Genomic DNA, 4,508 nt, shown 5'->3' with positions numbered 1-4,508 from the left:
CATACATGTCATGATAAGTATAGTGAGATTTAATTGGGCATTACGACAAAGTACATAGACCGCCATCCAACCGCATCTATGCCTAAAAAGTCCACCTTCGAGGTTATCGTCCGAACCCCCTCCGGTATTAAGTTGCAAAGCAACGGACAATTGCATTAAGTATGGTGCGTAATGTAATCAATAACTACATCCTCGGACATAGCATCAATGTTTTATCCCTAGTGGCAACGAGACAACACAACCTTAGAACTTTCAGTCACTGTCCCGGTGTCAATGCGGGCATGAACCCACTATCGAGCATAAATACTCCCTCTTGGAGTTAAGAGCAAAAACTTGGCCAGAGCCTCTACTAATAACGGAGAGCATGCAAGATCATAAACAACACATATGTAATAACTTGATAATTAACATAACATGGTATTCTCTATCCATCGGATCCCGACAAACACAACATAGAGTATTACGGATAGATGATCTTGATCATGTTAGGCAGCTCACAAGATCCAACAATGAAGCACAATGAGGAGAAGACAACCATCTAGCTACCGCTATGGACCCATAGTCCAGGGGTGAACTACTCACTCATCACTCCGGAGGCGACCATGGCGGTGTAGAGTCCTCCGGGAGATGAATCCCCTCTCCGGCAGGGTGCCGGAGGAGATCTCCAGAATCCCCCGAGATGGGATTGGCGGCGGCGGCGTCTCGGTAAGGTTTTCCGTATCGTGGTTTTTCGCCTCGGGGTTTTCGCGACGGAGGCTTTAAGTAGGCGGAAGGGCGGAGTCGGGGGGCCGACGAGGGGCCCACACCACGGGCGGCGCGGGCCCCCTTGGCCGCGCCGCCTTGTGGTTTGGCCACCTCGTGACCCCACTTCGTATGCTCTTCGGTCTTCCGGAAGGTTCGTGGCGAAATAGGCCCCCGGGTCTTGATTTCGTCCAATTCCGAGAATATTTCGTTACTAGGATTTCTGAAACCAAAAACAGCAGAAAACAACGAATCGGCACTTCGGCATCTTGTTAATAGGTTAGTTCCGGAAAATGCACGAATATGACATAAAGTGTACATAAAACATGTAGGTATCATCAATAATATGGCATAGAACATAAGAAATTATCGATACGTTGGAGACGTATCAAGCATCCCCAAGCTTAGTTCTGCTCGTCCCGAGCGAGTAAAACGATAACAAAGATAATTTACGAAGTGACATGCCATCATAACCTTGATCATACTATTTGTAAACTTATGTAGTGGATGCAGCGATCAAAACAATGGTAATGACATGAGTAAACAAGTGAATCATAAAGCAAAGACTTTTCATGAATAGTACTTCAAGACAAGCATCAATAAGTCTTGCATAAGAGTTAACTCATAAAGCAATAAATCAAAGTAAAGGTATTGAAGCAACACAAAGGAAGATTAAGTTTCAGCGGTTGCTTTCAACTTGTAACATGTATATCTCATGAATAATTGTCAACATAGAGTAATATAACAAGTGCAATATGCAAGTATGTAGGAATCAATGCACGAGTTCACACAAGTGTTTGCTTCTTGAGATGGAGAGAGATAGGTGAACTGACTCAACATAAAAGTAAAAAGAATGGTCCTTCGAAGAGGAAAGCATCGATTTCTATATTTGTGCTAGAGCTTTTATTTTGAAAACATGAAACAATTTTGTCAACGGTAGTAATAAAGCATATGAGTTATGAAAGTTATATCTTACAAGTTGCAAGTCTCATGCATAGTATACTAATAGTGCCCGCACCTTGTCCTAATTAGCTTGGACTACCGGATCTTTGCAATGCACATGTTTTAACCAAGTGTCACAATGGGGTACCTCCATGCCGCCTGTACAAAGGTCTAAGGAGAAAGCTCGCATTTTGGATTTCTCGCTTTTGATTATTCTCAACTTAGACATCCATACTGGGACAACATGGACAACAGATAATGGACTCCTCTTTAATGCATAAGCATGTGGCAACAATTATTATTCTCATATGAGATTGAGGATATATGTCCAAAACTGAAACTTCCACCATGATTCATGGCTTTAGTTAGCGGCCCAATGTTCTTCTCTAACAATATGCATGCTCCAACCATTAAGGTGGTAGATCTCTCTTACTTCGGACAAGACGGACATGCATAGCAACTCACATGATATTCAACAAAGAATAGTTGATGGCGTCCCCGAAACATGGTTATCGCACAACAAGCAACTTAATAAGAGATAAAGTGCATAAGTACATATTCAATACCACAATAGTTTTTAAGCTATTTGTCCCATGAGCTATATATTGTAAAGGTGAATGATGGAATTTTAAAGGTAGCACTCAAGCAATTTACTTTGGAATGGCGGATAAATACCATGTAGTAGGTAGGTATGGTGGACACAAATGACATAGTGGTTGGCTCAAGTATTTTGGATGCATGAGAAGTATTCCCTCTCGATACAAGGTTTAGGCTAGCAAGGTTATTTGAAACAAACACAAGGATGAACGGTGCAGCAAAACTCACATAAAAGACATATTGTAAACATTATAAGACTCTACACCGTCTTCCTTGTTGTTCAAAACTCAATACTAGATATTATCTAGACTCTAGAGAAACCAAATATGCAAACCAAATTAGCAAGCTCTAAGTGTTTCTTCATTAATAGGTGCAAAGTATATGATGCAAGAGCTTAAACATGAGCACAACAATTGCCAAGTATCAAATTACCCAAGACATTTTAGAATTACTACATGTAGCATTTTCCAATTCCAACCATATAACAATTTAACGAAGAAGAAACTTCGCCATGAATACTATGAGTAGAGCCTAAGGACATACTTGTCCATATGCTACAGCGGAGCGTGTCTCTCTCCCACAAAGTGAATGCTAGGATCCATTTTATTCAAACAAAACAAAAAAACAAAAACAAACCGACGCTCCAAGCAAAGTGCATAAGATGTGACGGAATAAAAATATAGTTTCTGGGGAGGAACCTGATAATGTTGTCGATGAAGAAGGGGATGCCTTGGGCATCCCCAAGCTTAGACGCTTGAGTCTTCTTAAAATATGCAGGGGTGAACCACCGGGGCATCCCCAAGCTTAGAGCTTTCACTCTCCTTGATCATATTGCATCATACTTCTCTCTTGATCCTTGAAAACTTCCTCCACACCAAACTCGAAACAACTCATTAGAGGGTTAGTGCATAATAAAAATTAACATGTTCAGAGGTGACACAATCATTCTTAACACTTCTGGACATTGCATAAATCTACTGGACATTAATGGATCAAATAAATTCATCCAACATAGTAAAAGAGGCAATGCAAAATAAAAGGCAGAATCTGTCAAAACAGAACAGTCCGTAAAGATGGATTTTATTAGGCCACCAGACTTGCTCAAATGAAAATGCTCAAATTGAATGAAAGTTGCGTACATATCTGAGGATCATGCACGTAAATTGGCTTAATTTTCTGAGCTACCTACCGGGAGGTAGACCCAGATTCGTGACAGCAAAGAAATCTGGAACTGCGCAGTAATCCAAATCTAGTACTTACTTTACTATCAAAGACTTTACTTGGCACAACAAAACTCAAAACTAAGATAAGGAGAGGTTTCTACAGTAGTAAACAACTTCCAAGACACAAATATAAAACAAAAATACTGTAGTAAAAACATGGGTTGTCTCCCATAAGCGCTTTTCTTTAACGCCTTTCAGCTAGGCGCAGAAAGTGTATATCAAGTGTTATCAAAAGATGGAGCATTGATATCATAAGCTCCCCCATTTGCAGTGGTACTAGGGGCTTTGTCAATTTTAGGCCTATAATAATATTTCTTTGGTTTAGGCACTTTAGAGACATACATAAACTTTTGCTCCTTTCCCACATAAGCTTTCTCTCTAAACTCGTAAAGATGAAAAGGTTGAACCCAAGGTTCCCATAGCTTTTTCAAGTTCGCCAATCCTATTAATTTGATTATCATGATCAACACAAGTTCCTAGGACACTAATTCTTTCATCAATTCCTCCTAAGGATTTATCAAGTTTATCAGTTTTAACAAGTAACATCTCCAACTTAGTTTCAACACTAAATTTTTTCTCTATGGTTTCCAATTTTTTCATAACATCCTCAAGGGAGGTTTCAATTTTAATTTCATTAACAGGTGGTGTTCCAAATAAACTCTCAATAATGCAACTAGCTTCTAAAGCGGGAGCACCTAGGAAGTTACCTCCCGCGAGACAATCAAGAACATATCTATTCCAGCTAGAGATACCAACATAAAAATTCCCGAGTAGGATAGTGGTGGAGTGTTTCTTAGTGCACCTATTATGGGCATCACTAATTCTATACCAAGCATCTTTTAAACATTCTCCTCCTTGTTGCTTAAATGAACGAACTTCAACTTCAGGATTACTCATTTTAGCAGTAGTAAATAAAGCAAACTAGATAAAGTAAATGCAAGTAAACTAATTTTTTTGTGTTTTTGATATAGCAAACAAGATAGTAAATAAAGTAAAACTAGCAAC

The sequence above is a fragment of the Lolium rigidum genome, chromosome 2 (genome assembly GCF_022539505.1).
Source record: "Lolium rigidum isolate FL_2022 chromosome 2, APGP_CSIRO_Lrig_0.1, whole genome shotgun sequence".
NCBI lineage: Eukaryota > Viridiplantae > Streptophyta > Magnoliopsida > Poales > Poaceae > Lolium > Lolium rigidum.
This window is presented reverse-complemented; position numbering follows the sequence as displayed.